This window comes from Megalops cyprinoides, chromosome 4, assembly GCF_013368585.1.
Source record: "Megalops cyprinoides isolate fMegCyp1 chromosome 4, fMegCyp1.pri, whole genome shotgun sequence".
NCBI lineage: Eukaryota > Metazoa > Chordata > Actinopteri > Elopiformes > Megalopidae > Megalops > Megalops cyprinoides.
Genome location: NC_050586.1, coordinates 4,640,010 through 4,655,000, shown reverse-complemented (window position 1 = coordinate 4,655,000; position 14,991 = coordinate 4,640,010). Strand labels below are relative to the sequence as shown.

Below are 14,991 nucleotides of genomic sequence, written 5' to 3'. Positions count from 1 at the left end.
ACGTGTTCAGGCCGAGAGAGCGCTGGGCAAAGCGTTTTTTTTTTTTTTTTTTTAGGGGGGGGTGGGGGAGGTGGGAGTGTCCTTGGGCCTGAACTGCAGAGCATTATCACGGGTAGAATCTGCGGTCCTTTTGAACGGGCCCTTTGATGACATCACTCCAGCTCAAAGCTAACCCATAAAGGGCTTTATTGGAACCTGCATTTTGTAAGTGCGGCAGCAGTTGTTCCTAAATGACAGAGCGTGCATGTGCACGTGTCCTCTGTAATTACGCGGCGGTTCGCTTCGCGGCACCGAAAAAAGACAAAACACAGTTTATTCGGCCTCTCAAAAGATGCAGGACCCAGCTTAGCAACGTAAGCTTTAGAGTGGCCTTAAAATTACGAGTAAAAACTTCAAAACTAAGGGCCAGATTCAGCTTAACTGCAAATGCTGAAAACTGCTTTTTAATGCTACACTTTGTTGCTGATTTAAGCAAGTGTTCTTAGACAGCATTTTTGATCATTTTAGCAATTAACTGTTGTCACCCAAAAACTCATCATGCTGTGACCAAGAACAACCTTAAAAAACACTTCAGAACAAAGCAGTCTTAATCTACAAAAGGAAGCATGTACAAAGCAAGAAGAAAAGACAGTCTGCATATCAAATTGTACAGGGTAAGTTTGTTTATTTGATAGGTCAGGCTTCCTACTTCGGCAGGAAATACATAAAATGTGTTTTGTCAGCTAGTTAGCTTCCTCAATCACACAGCAAGTGTTAATATGATGTTGCAGTTGAGGACTGTTGGCAGACCATTATAGTTTTGGAAACTAGCTTGTTCTACTTAGCCGAGAGTTTTGAATTTCAACCTGCTCGGTAAAAGATGTATTTTGTTGGCAAGAAATATAGCTGAGCAAGACCTTTCAAAATCACAGCAATAAAGCAAATTCCTCATCCAGCTAGTTATCTTGGTAATCTGCCTCTGCTCACAACAATCTTGACAAGTACTCTACTGTTCCATCAATCAGTGAAACAAAAGGCCCCGTTGGTGTCTGGTTATGTAACGAATTTATAGCTGGATTTCTTCCCTCATAAAGTGCGTTTCTGAAAGCACTGCTGTGTAGGATCACCACCCTCACCCCGCCTATGCCCCCCGGCCGGCCATAAAGCCTAATCAAATTCCAAGGCACACAAGCGACGTGGGATACTCTATGCCAGTGGGAAAGTAAAAGCGAGAGATGCAGTCCAAACAGAAGCTTGGCTCCGCTGCGGACTGGAAGACGTCCCACAGGTTTCATTCGCATTCGTTTCCACGTACCCTCTCGATCAGCGGCCGCGCTAACAAGATTAACCAATGCGCCGGCGTGTGACGGGGGAACAAACATCCGTCCCCACTACAAACATCACCGGCTTAAAGAGAACCGAAAACAGCTGGTGCAAATCTGTACCTGTTTTGGTAAGCAATGAGGTACAGCACACACACTTGTACGCTCACACACACACACACACACACTCACTCACACAGATCATCTCGTTTAAATATGCAGATGGGCTGCATTGTACATGACTGACACTTTGTATGACTGGAATAAACACACTATCTGCCAACATGACGTCCCCTTCTCATCACCATGTTCAGCGGGACACCGCCCCATCTCTCCCTGAACACCTGCCAGACGTTCACAGACCCAGCCCCAATATGCTCCCGCTGGTAATCATTATTAAAGCACTACGCCAAAACTCTGACGAGGCGAAAGAGACAGGGTCTGAGTTGTAAGCGGTTTAACACTGCCTCAGTGTTGATGTGTCCGTGTACTCTCTCCTTTTTTAATTGTGACCTCCACATGCATGACAGGACAGCGCCACGAAGACTGGCCAGACATTAAACAGGGGGCACACAGCGTGAGCTACGCTGTGCAGGGACCTTGAGTTTGTCCCGATTTTGAGCGATGGGGACAGTGCAATCTCCTACACACCGCCACTGACACATAGGTGGAATGTCACCTTTTTCATTAAAGGAGAGAGAAGCTGCATTAAAGCATTAAAGAAGCTGGGGGGAAGGGTTGCTGGTGGAGGTGTGGTGCTTCTGTGCGTGTGTGTGTGTTGGGGGGTATAAAAAATTGCCAAGTCAAGATGCTGAGTCTGGGCTGTTCTCTGAGTCTGCCCCCCCCCCCCCCCCCCCCGCTATTCAGGCACTTGTCGGGAGGCGGTTTCATTTCCTCCCCCCACTGGGACGACACTGGCGGGGGGGAATATGGAGGACAAAACAATGGCGTATTCATGAGAGCTTCCGACTGCCTCATGTTCCTGTGGGTGATTTTTTTTTTTTATTCAGGGAGAAAAATCTGGCCCTGTCTCTACACTGTGCTGAGAAAAGTGCAGTCAAGGAGACTGCCGGAGCAGAGATCTCCTTCTCTCACACGTCCCCTCTTCCCGATATCCGTTACCACCACAGGGAACGTACCCAGCATGCCTCCCTACGGCTGTCTCCACCCAAATCTCTGTCAGTACCCCCCCCCCTCCTCTGCTCTCCCCATCGGTGTAACATTGCACACAATCACGTGACTCACGCTGTCTCTCCTCTCATTTGTCGCTCTATCGTAATGGCCCTGTGACCCTCTCCGCCTCCCGGCTGCACGTCACTATGGCTCTGACGGTCTGCTCACAAGGGCACACCTAGAATTCGAATGAAAGCCAGTCTTTGGATCCTGTGGCATATGTGAGCATCAAAGTGGATGGGATGGTTTGTGTGGAAACGCTGAAGGCAACTCTGATTTGTAAAAGGGGTTTACAGTTCGGGCTCCAAGAACAGGAGTTGCTTCTCCTAATCTGAAAGGGTGTTACTCGATCTGAGAGCAAGAGTGTGCCGTTTTGTTTGCGGACGTTACATTATATTGTTGTCATTTAGCAGACACTCTCATTCATAAGCAACTTACATAGGCTAATATTTTATCCATTTATGCAGCTGGATATTTACTAAGGCAATTCTGGGTTAACCTTGCCCAAGGGTACAACAACCCCCAGGAGGGAACTGAACCAGTAACCTTTCAGTAACAAGCCCAGCTCCTTACCACTAAACCACAGTACTGCCCCATGGGAGTATGGGATTCGAGGGGGCAATACACAGATGCAAGTGTCTGGGGTCATATGGATTTGTTAATCTAATCGCCTGTGACCATTATCTGAAAATAAGGGCAAAGAACTGGTTTGCTTCCTTTGGCATTTGAATAAAAATTGCCATTATGTAAAATGCAATCCTCAACAGAATGAGGTCAGTATTCACACTGTGGTGACTTCAGTACCCGTACACAACCTCAGGTTTTTATGTCCGATCATGACCCACATCTCTTGTTGCTTATGTTGAAGACCACAACCTTGTCCATTCTCATACTGAACTGACATACGCCTAATAACCCAGTCAGTTTGCAACTGTACAACCATTTGTTCCTCATTCGTTTGAAACAGAATACTTCCATTTCTGCTAAAAGCCAGCACAGCCATTAATAAGAGTAACAGCTAAAAAAAAACAAATAAGAATGCCGGTGATGATCACACCCATGTAAACATGCATACACACATACTGGATTGCTTACCGTTGACAACTCAGCCCGCAAATATGAGCCACATGATTACATTGCATTTTAGCAGAGGACAAAGCAAACCACAGACTAGACCAAAGGTCACGGGACCCTAGCTCCAGCAGATTAAGATGGCAGCATCCACAAAGCTTGCTTATGGGAACTTCAAGAACACAGAAATGGGAGCATGGGTGGATACACCCAGCACAGCGGGAGATGATACTGGCACATTCACACTGTCTCTACTCACACGCTCGGTGACACCTCTAACGATCTCCACTAAACACCTTAAACGATCAGTACGCTGGGTCGATTTGATAGTGCGATGCTCGGTGTGTTTACTGTGGTCAATAGACCGAGTCGGGTAGGTTGTTTACGGCAGGAGGAGAGAGAATGAGTCACTAGGAGATGCTTTTAAACATTCAGGCCACACGACTCTATTGAGCTTCGGAAGGGTAAGTTCACTATGCCGGTTCAATCCCCCACAGACACGGCTTGCTAGCGGGGCAGTTTTTATGTGGGCTAAACAACAGAAATTAGATTTCAAATGAAAAAAAGGAGAACAGATATTTTAACAGACCTTGTCCCCGGCATTCAAGTTTACAATAACCACATAACTACCGATGATTTTTTATCATCCAGATGGCTGAGAGGAAAATGCTTACAGAGGCTAGACTTTTCTAATTATAAAACTAGCAGCTAGTTCATAGCCTTTGAAAAATTACAGCCTTACTTGGAATGTTTAGGCCCATAGGCTTATTCTCTGTGCTCTCTTGAGAACAATTTGTATTCAGCAACGTGTTTAACCTGAAATGACCTAAAGTACGAAACGTAGCTTAACATTTAGCTGTGCTAGTACACATTCTGCAATACGATATGCCTACTGTAACTCAGAAGGCAGAGGAGAGGCCTGGAAATATGATCTTCGAGTTTAGAGAGACAGATGGGGCCCTGGAAATCCCACTCACGGTACGTTTACTGTCAGCACTCCGGTTGTAATCACTTTTACTCGTTTTCTTTGCTTTAAAAACTAATGACCATGGAGTGCGCCACTGTGGCCGTCACTGCAGGGCAAGTGACAATTAAAAATAAGTAAGTAATTGAAACACAGGTCTTTTTCTATGCTCAGGACGTCACATACAGATATGGACAGCTCAGTACCTGCTGACTGTGAAACAGACACTTGGCTGCAGTACATTATGAATATCAACTTTCAAAATATTCATCCTGCCCAGGCATAAAACACCCTGTTCCCATCACAGTCCAACTTGCATATCGCATATCATAACATCTGTTAGGGGTCTCCACAGAAATTTTGAGAATGATCGTGCTGCAACATAACCATTATCCATACATCCAACAATCACAGTTCTTTGCTAGTTTAGATCACAAGCTATCTGACCAATCATGCAACTCTTATGCTTTGTCATTATTATGAGACAAATAATGCATCAATGATGTTGGGGGATCAAGATGGCGCCATGACAGCATCCCGGAGAACATAAACACCTGGCGGTACACCACTTCTGGCCATTTACCACAGATATTCTATTACTACCAGATATTCAGCTCCAATGTTCCTTCCCTCCTCTATCTGGGAGGTTCTGACTGGTAACAGGAGGTACCAGAGCTGTCCGCATCCCAACATTGACTATGGACATAATGTTTGACGAGCATAGACTATGGTCCTTCCTGAATGAGCACACCCCGGTGCGTGTGTATTATACAGTGATACATACACACATACAAACAAACTACCCAGACTCTTATTAAAGGAACATGGCGAACGTTCCCTGTGTCAACTGTCCTTCTTACTCTTCCTCTCACAGAGGCCCGCCATTCTACACTGACTAGCCTGCACCTCTGCACACTTACCTAATTAAATCAGGGTTTCCTCTCACCAGGAGAGAGGAAAATGACTCGGCTTACAATGCAAGCTGAGTTATGGCTTTGTCACTGTGAGGGCTTGCTGTGTTCTTATTAATATTGCAGACCTGTTTATTGGCTGATACACACTCCTCTACTTACATGTAGTAACTGTTCAGCTAAGAGACAGATCCGGTTTAACTGCAACATCCTGTGTCCTTAGATTTCAAAAACAAAGTCACACAAGTACTGTCATTTTTTTTCTTACTTACACAGCATTTTTAGTCCAATTTACTGACTGCAACACAAAAAAAAAGCCTTCGCGTCAAGGGTTTGTCAAATTTAAAGAAAAAAAAGCACACTGTGGTTTGACTGGAATGTGCTCTTGACTGTGGTTTTTGGGGGGACCTGCATTACAGCAGCTGAGCCAGTGTTCTGTGGGAAATCTCAGCGCTTGCTTTCCACTGACTGCACCTAACTGCTCAAGCAAACAGCACACGTCCGTTTCAACCAGTGGTGCAGCAGTTTATTTCAGGCAGATTTTATTTTTATTTCTGTTTAGATCTCCACACACTACAGCTGTTTCAGATACCCTCATTTCAACGGACATCTAGTAGCACCTTTGGGGCTTTGTGCCACGAGCTCCACAACAATTACATGATTCGCCAACTGGAACTACATCTGAGGAGAGTTATAACAGGGACAGTAGACAAGCCTGCCCACCCTTGACCTACTGTTCTCCCTCACACTCTCAGCAGATAGAGGACAAGAAAGAAAGAGAAAAAGAAAAAGAGAGAGAGAGAGAGAGAGAGAGAGAGAGAGAGAGAGAGAGAGAGAGAGAGAGAGAGGCCAATCACTCCATCTACAGCATGTGAAACAGTAGGAGTTTTTTTTGCCTGCCATATGGTGGAACAAATCATGCATCAATTATACACAGCCGATCTTGAATATTTAAATGCAAAGATAAGTCGAGGTTTTCCACAGCCACACAGACAGGAAGTCACCAGTGCAAACGTGACATTTTCTCAAGTGCTGTTATTTTGCATGGGGCCCACGGGCAACAAGGGGGAAATCGATGTAAAACAACGTTCTGACGTGAATCGCTGGAATATTTCCGTGACAGAGCCTCAATTGTGGAGGCAACTGCTACAGCGGTGTGTGAGGGGCTCATTGTGCAGAAAGTTCTAGAGCTTTGAGAGAGAGAGAGAGAGAGAGAGAGAAAAGGAGGGAGTCAAGGCAGTTCCCAGGGGAGTATCCCTCCAGCCCTCTTCACTAGAGATGAAAGAGACTACAGAAAATCTGAGTGGAGGTGTCAATATGTTTTGGGTCTCTGCCACTCAGAGAGGTGGGGGGAGGGGGTTGGGGTGAGAAATCAACACACAAGGAATCCAGGGACTGACTTCCTTTCAAGCTTTCTGACATAATCGTAATGACATGTTTTAAATAATTCAGGTCGCAGTAAGCAGCCCATGCATTTTTAACATTTGTCAAGTCCCAGAGAACCATGTGTTGGGCTTTTCGAGCTAACACTGGCTGAATTCCTTCCAGATTTCTCTCACAGCAATGTTCAAGCCCACATTTAACATTGAGGCTCCAAGGGCTCAAATGCAAGAGCTCAGCAGTCGTGATCTGACTGGGTAACATCTGTCACACCTAAAGATGGACAGCTGACAGGGCATCTTGCCTCTGTGGTTAAAACGCACTGCCATTTCTTCATATTTGGTAATCACTTACAGTGCCATTTAGCCATTTAACAAGCATCATATGCCAAAGTGATGAAGCATTTTCACACCATGATTAGAAGAGGGTATCAACATCAAAATGCAAATTTTAGAACAGCAAACACAAAAAAAAAATTCTGCGAAGCAGTCAGCAGTTTTAAAACACAAGCTTGCTAAATTTTGACAAGCCAGGGAAAGCACTCAACCAGTTAGACAACAACAGTGCTGGTAACACCTCTCTACAGTCCTTTTCTCAAAGTCGTAACTCTGCTTTATGCAAATTTCACACAATCTGGCACTCTTAGTGGTTAAAGAGCGAGGTTTATAATCAGCTGGGTGCAGATTCAAATCTCAGACACTTCATTATAGCTTTCCACAAGGTAATAAACCTGAATTGCTTCAATACATATCCAGCTGCATACACATACATTTAGATTATGTAAAATGAAATAAATGTATATCACACCGGATAAGAGTGTCTAATACATGATGTACTGCAATAATCGCAAGAAACAAGAAGTATTAAACTGGCATTCAGCATAGAGATAAGTAGTATAAGAGACTTACTTCTCTGGGAGGGTCACCATTTTTCATACTCCTTCATAATGTTTCAGCCTCTGGGTATTACTGTCCTGTGATAGGATGACCTTTCTGAGCCACTGTCTAATCACAAAAGCTACATTTCCTGGAGTTTTTGCCTTTTCCTGCCCTTGCCCACAGGCATGTGTGGCTGCCAGGACAGTAACCAATCAGACAAGCGCGTGGGGGATGCGAGTACTTTGCATCCAGTGGAAATATGCATCTGTTCCCTTTCATCCAATCAGAAGCAGCGGACAACCCGCACTGAGGTGACTTCATTAATGTGGGCCATCCCAAAGCCTTACCTTTCACCCCCTGAGGGGAACAGCCCACACAAAGAACCCAGACAAGGACAAACAGCACACAAAAAGGGACGAAGGTGGCTTCACATTAACCCATAAAATGATAAACATGCTTAACTTTGCATAAAATAATATCGTTTCTTTTCATTGTCTGGTTTTCCTCCAAGTCAGACAAAAGGTCATATATGAATTTTTATTAAAAATAGCCATGCAATTGGCCCATGCACCACTGAGTCACGCAGAAGTTACATTAAATCAATCAGATTAAATTTGTGGTATTCCTATATATAATCGCTGAGTACATTCCAAACCACTCTATCTTTGATGAGACTCAAAGCACCCACCTGCAGATCACTCTTTTTATCCACTAAAAATCAGACAGATTTTGCACCAAAATATGTAAATAATCACCCAAATTTGTAGACATAAATGTTTCTCACCTTTCTATGGTGCAGGTGCTAATTGCATTACAGATCCAGGACAGAGGGAACAGGTCAAAGTAAGTCAACCCCCTCTTAAATTCTCATGCAAGTCTTTGTAACAAGCACAGATCAGAGCCGTATTACAGCACACTGCCTGGGGGCTCCATCCAGAGTAATTCCAATGCACAGTGTCCTGATTCTGAGAGATGCAGCCAGGTAAACCGCTGTCACATCTTGTGTTGACAATAAATGTTTGAGTTATGCTGTAACTACCCACAGCATGCCCTGTCCGCAGTTACAGTGTGCAGATAAACCTGCAATTCACTATGAGGGTTTCACTCCCCCAGTCATACATCTGCTCTGCCACCTGAAGGTTAAATCGACAATATCGATCACCTTTTACGATGATTAAAGCTGGAAAATCAGAAGGATGACTCCACAGAAACAGGGACGCTGGATCTCAAAGCTACGCTACATTCCGCACAGACTTCCACTGCTTGCTCTGCCTCCAATCCAACTACACGCGACAGGGAACAACCCAGAGATGGTGTTACACTCCTTGCAAGATGGGTAATGCAGAAACGCCCACAGCGTGCAGCAGGTGAGGGTGTGTCCTGTTTGCTTGGTCCAATTAATGACCTGCTCGAATTAATTAATGGTAAACGAGTAAATTACGAAGACATTTCCAAGCCTATCGGAATGTAGCAGTGTTGGTTCACATCCACAGTGCCAGGTACATGACCGCAAAACCAACTCAAAACGGATTTCAAGAGTTTCAGCACAGCAGAACTTCCAGATCAAAACACGGCATGATTCTATGGATTACTGTAGAGAGAACAGAAGACTGCCAGTATTCACGCCAGATTCACTGCAATGATAATTTAACAAATTCACCTGCATAGTCAGGGCATGCAGTGATAAGCAGTAATGTGAGAATAGGGGCTTCATGATCCCCCCAAATTGGCAGACATGTGACATTCTGTCCATGCTGTACTGATTTGAACCAATCAGAGTGCTCTGTAGTAGAGAGCCACATTTTGATTGGTTCATAGAAGTAAGCGATAGACAGGCACATGATAGCCCCACCCATTAGCAGTCAATCAAATTTTATTTCTTACAGAGCATTTTTACAACCAACATTGTCACAAAGTGCTGTACATGTAACATAGTGGATTTTCCAGTGGGAATTAAAAAAAAAAAAAAAACATAATACCCAGGCCAGCTGGGGAAAACTGGAAAATTATTCCCAGACCCTAGGAATTATGGATCTCAAGAGGTCGTACTCTCACTACCAATAAGACATGCAAAAGCTACATGCACATTCCATCATTTAGCAGATGCTCACATATAAAGATATAACAATATAAACATATAAAGTGTATCTAATAAAGCTGCAGAAACATGGCACATACAAGATACAACAGCTCAAGACTGAAGATGCATTGTCTTGAGGTGATGACCAGTACATACACGCTTTGCAAAATAATTGCCACGCAGCAATGCTCTACTGTATAACCACACCAATAAGGAAAGAGGAGTCACATTAATTCCCTCTTCCAGTTCTTCCTCATTGCCGCAGCCTTTCCAGGGAAGCGGCAATGCTGACCAGCCACACGGAGAATCTGGTTCTTTTGAAGCTGAATTTCTAGTTCTTCCGGTCACTGAGTAGACCCATATGCAGTATCTATAGCTGGCAGGTTCTGTCTGGTGTTAAGACTACTTGTTTGTTCATTTTACTTTGTGAATCTCCTATGCACCAAGCATCTCCATTAAATATACACAACCTTTTAAAGTTTTATTTTGGTAGGCCTTCAGACACATCTGGATATGATTTTACTATGCAGTGACTTCTCCGGATTTGCCTTTTTTACTTATTAACAACGTTGTCACGATAAAACACATATCAACGGAGATAGGGGGCTTATTCGTTAAAAAAATGTTTCTGACAACTCTAGTATAGTTCTGCTGCTGTTATAGTTGCTGACATAAATTAAACTGTAAGTTAGTATGCTATAAAAAGGAGACAAAGCAACACTTCGCTTACATCACTGTTCCCTTAAAAAAAAAAAAAAAAACTTATGCCCATTCCAGAAAGTTCTGGTATGCCAAGTCTGGTTGTTCTCTTAAATCAACAGGTGACAAAATATATTCAGGAAAAAACCAAGCTGAGCATAGCGTATGTGGCGGGTTCATACTTCCACGGTACTTTAAATCAGATGAAAACGTCCTGCACCTGACAGAATAACACAATGCACGGGGTACTTCGTGTCAAGCTCATTCACAGACGAGCCTTTCAGTCTCGCCACGGACCTACAGCGTTTGCAGATCGTGGAAATCCCTGGATTTCACCTGCATAATGTTTAATATGGTTATATCTACATTATTGACTAGTGTACGATCTCGTGCTGAAACAGACACAATGAACGGGGCTCAACAAACCACGCACTGCAGTTAACACCGCGTTCATCTTCTCTCCATGGTGACACAAGAGCCCAAGACTTTAGGTTTATGAAGAATCGAGCCGTTTGATATAATGAGTTCATTACCAGCAAACAGAGCAACTTTTCAATCTTCAGTTATTTGATATTTCAAAATGTCTGCCACTGCATCTTCTACGGCTATAGTTATATTTTGTCTTGAACATCCCACTGTTCTAGTTCGTTGCGCAAGTTTTAAACGCCATCGATTCAAGGTATCTGCTTGCTAATTAAAATGTCTTCGTTTTGATTTGTAACGCAAGTGGCGGACTGTTTATCAGCAGGCTTAGCCTCCATATTACCATTACTGCAATATCCATATTTACATTTCGCCTCTGTAAAATATTTGATCTTAATTAGAAAAATGCACGCTCCCATTATTGTTACGTTTGGGAATATCTCACCGAAATGCGCTTCGTTTATTTCATGAAAACATTCCCTCGCCCACTGATTGGACCCGAATAATAAATACACGCAAATAACGGCTGATGAACACTTACTGAGACCACACACGTTCAGATCACCTAGCTAGATAATACTCGTGGATCCAATGAAATCTATCTTTGATATATAAATCTTATAGCCCATTATCTGCGTGTTACGCTGTATTAACATGTCATTGGCACGATTAAGTAATGTTGCTAGTTAGCTAGCTGGCTATCACGTCAACCAAAATAGAAGACATAAGAGATCGGCTTAGTAAGCAATATTCTCAAATTTCCCAAGACAGCTATTAAAGGATAATCTTCTATTTGTCGAGCTGGCTAGCTAACCGAACAGCCAGCTAGTACACAGATGATGACAAAGTCAGCTAGCTAGCAATATTAGCAGGGTAATTTGCCTACGCAAACGTGACTCTAATTGGGTAACTCACAGTATGAATTGATTCAATGTGACCCCTTGCGATCAGCACCTATTTGACTAAATCATAGCATATTGAGGTGGCTAGCTAGCCAATTCAACACTCATGCATGCAAATACATAAGCAAATGCAGAAAGCAAAACACCCACCGCGCACACTGGAACCCCCTGCCGTGACGCAAGATCTCGCCGTGTATTAATATAACACTAAATGCCCGTTTTCACTGCATTAGCTCGCCGTGTTCTGATATCAAAGTGCATTTGCAGTATCACTTGCGATGAAGAAAAAGACTGCCTACCTCCCTCAGCCTCTTGCTGTTGCGTCTGACTGCTGGCGGCTTCAGTCCTTCCAAAAAGCAAAACGCGAGAGCGTATTTCTATCACAACCGTGCACTCTTCCAGAAAAAAAAAATCAAAACGTATTCCGGAATGTACCTGTGAGCAGGATTAGCTCAATTAGTCAATCAACTGAAAGAGAAAGAATTATATCCATTGATGTATTATGAGTCATCGGGGGCTTGCCATTTCCTCGTTATGCACATTTTATCAATGCACGCAGAAGGAGGAGGGAAAAAAAACATGGCAGTGGCGCGTACGCGCAGCACCCGACCCGAAAAAACAGTCTATAGCCAACAGCTGGGTCGTGACATCAGGAAGTGTCAGGTAGGTATACTTAATTTGACAGAAAGACGCATTGACAAATCGTCCGCCGGTCTCACACGGAATCCCCGCCCATCGCGTAGCATAGCCAACCATCAGATCGGTAAATCGGATCTATGTAAATTTCCATGCAGTGCGCAGGTGCTCCGCTTCCTTCACGGTCGGTGGGAGCCCCGAACATGTTTGATTCGGTTAATTTCAATCAACCCCTCTTTACAAATGGACCCACAGACATCATCCGGCTGACCGCAGAGAGACGTCTAACCAAGTATAGCAAGCGATATTATTTATGTTATACAATATGCCATTTACAAGTGTTTTCTGATTCCCTTGTCGATTGTTTTGTGCCCACTACAAGAGACATGTTTAATTCATTTCAATTTTGTTTCATTTCATTTTGAATTAAACGCATTGCCGACGAATTGTAGCCATTTACACGACTTAACCTTACATGCATACAAAGTGCAAAACAGTCAAATCTGAAAGCATTACATCTGAACATGAAAAACAAATTGAAGACAGCTAAAACTCCTACAGTTTAAGTGCATGCATTATATATTATATACACTCTATGTACTTACCAATTAATTGCATCATAAATGCACTATTTAACTTACCTGGTCACAAAATTGGGATGTACAGCCAAGACATAGTACCTAAATTACTGAAGGGATGGGAAAATTTTTATCCTGAAATGCCACAAAACAATTTTTTATCCCAGTATATGCATCACACACACAAATTACACTCATTATCAAATAATCCAGACCTCTGACCCATAGCTAAATGTACTGGAGGATTGCTTGCCTTTCTATCCTCAGAGGTTACTCTGAGACCACAGGTTTGTCCACTTTAGAAAGTCCCCCCTCTTCCCAATGGAGATTATGGCCAAATGATGATCCACCTTTAGATACACAGCCCCTGCCTTTTCAAGGTCAGTGGAAACCGGTCTGAACACTCCAACTGGACAATTTGCTGACATGACATTTCAGAAAAAAATCCCAACTCATTTATGATGTCCCTCAGGAGCTTTGTACTAATAAACAATTTTAGACTTTGAACTAAGTGAAGGGGTATTCATTAGGGGCCCCAAAGTGACCAGCCCATCCAAGTACAGTAAAAAGCATCTGATGGGCAAATTACCAGTAGATAGCATACTCTCATTCAGCTACAAAGAGAGATCTGCATGCCCAATTTCGCAACCTTCTGGCTTCTTAAGACAAAAGCACTTAGGCCAAGGGGATAGACACAGTTTTAAGCTTTGACTGTACCATATCATCTTTTTTGAGAGATGGTCAATTATGTAAAAATGTATGCAGTAAGAATGCCTGACACTCTCCTGAGGATTGCAGATGCATAGTGTGGATGCCGCAGCATCCCATGACTCTGGATGACTGTTGAGGGAGAACACAATTTATCCAAAAGTAGCAGAAATCTCAGCTTGTGTAATGTAGTTAGTCTTTACGCAACCACCAAGAGGCACCTTAATACATTTTCTTGGAACAACACCGCCATCTGCTGGTATATATTGGTATATCCACATTTCACAACACATAGAAAGTCCATCTCTCTTCAGCCCTTACATAAATCACCTTCAAAGACACAGCTAACATACAGTCAACACCCATTTTTCACTTTCCTAAACAAAATTCTGGACTCTATTTTTTTTTGCTAAATCAGCATCTTTATTTTACAAACAAATGCAATTCTTTCCATTGACATTTCTTTGTATCATAAAAAAGCAATTTACAAGCTTAAGAACAAAAAAAAGCAGCACAGAATGATTATGAGTAAAATATAATTTGAATAAATATATATTTCATGCTATAAAATAAATTCATAAATTGCAAGTTAATACAGCATCAGCTCTATCTAGCTTCATTTACTTCATAGTCATATAAAAACAGTAGAGTTCTGAGGTTCACTGTTGAGTTGTGAGGTTGTAGGTACAGTGGACTGGAGGGAAATGAGCACATACCTGTTTAAAACGCCAAACACCAAAAACTCTCCCCTTCTCCCCGCAGAATCAGAGCTCTGTGCTTGTGATGAGTATAGAAGGACCAGGAGCTGAGAATATACAGTGCCCCTTGAGGGACAAAGCCAGGGAACCATAGGCTGAGAATTCGTGCATGTTCTCTTTCCGGACATGAAGGGAGGTGTCCAAAGTGGCCTTCTTTTAATACCATTTAACCCTGAGTTCTACCGTTTAGCCTTTAGCCATACCGCCAATCACCCGAGAGACCGAGTGGCCAACGACTTTCAGAGATCGATGAGTCCAGCTGGGGCAAAGCCACGGCTGCGTTTCGCCCCCAAAAGTGGGCGAGCTCGATCCACAGCCTCAGCTCGTGAGGGGAAAATGAGAGAGTTCAGTTTCAAACAGGCTGCCATTCCCCAAAAAAATGTGGGCCTTTGGCCCATCATCCCTTTTGTATTTGACACAGACGGAGGTGCAGCTTTTACACAGCTGGCCTGGGTAGGACCACCAAACCGGACAATGGCCTCCCATTCCAGAGAGAAACACCAGCCCACAGCAGAGGCCAGCGGTTCAA

General features: G+C 43.3%; 1 protein-coding gene across 4 annotated transcripts in view; it reads right to left on the bottom strand.

Moving 5' to 3' along the window:
• The window catches only part of ralgps1 (Ral GEF with PH domain and SH3 binding motif 1), a 169,528-nt gene extending 157,091 nt beyond the window's left edge, over positions 1-12,437 (bottom strand). For 2 of the 4 annotated variants that reach the window (XM_036526326.1, XM_036526329.1), the window contains exon 1: positions 12,082-12,437. The gene's annotated coding sequence lies outside the window, so the exon portion shown is untranslated. Of the gene's footprint in view, positions 1-11,932; positions 12,050-12,081 lie in introns of those variants that run through there. The other 2 variants (XM_036526327.1, XM_036526328.1) reach the window with 2 other exon arrangements.
• Positions 12,438-14,991: the final 2,554 nt, after the last annotated feature.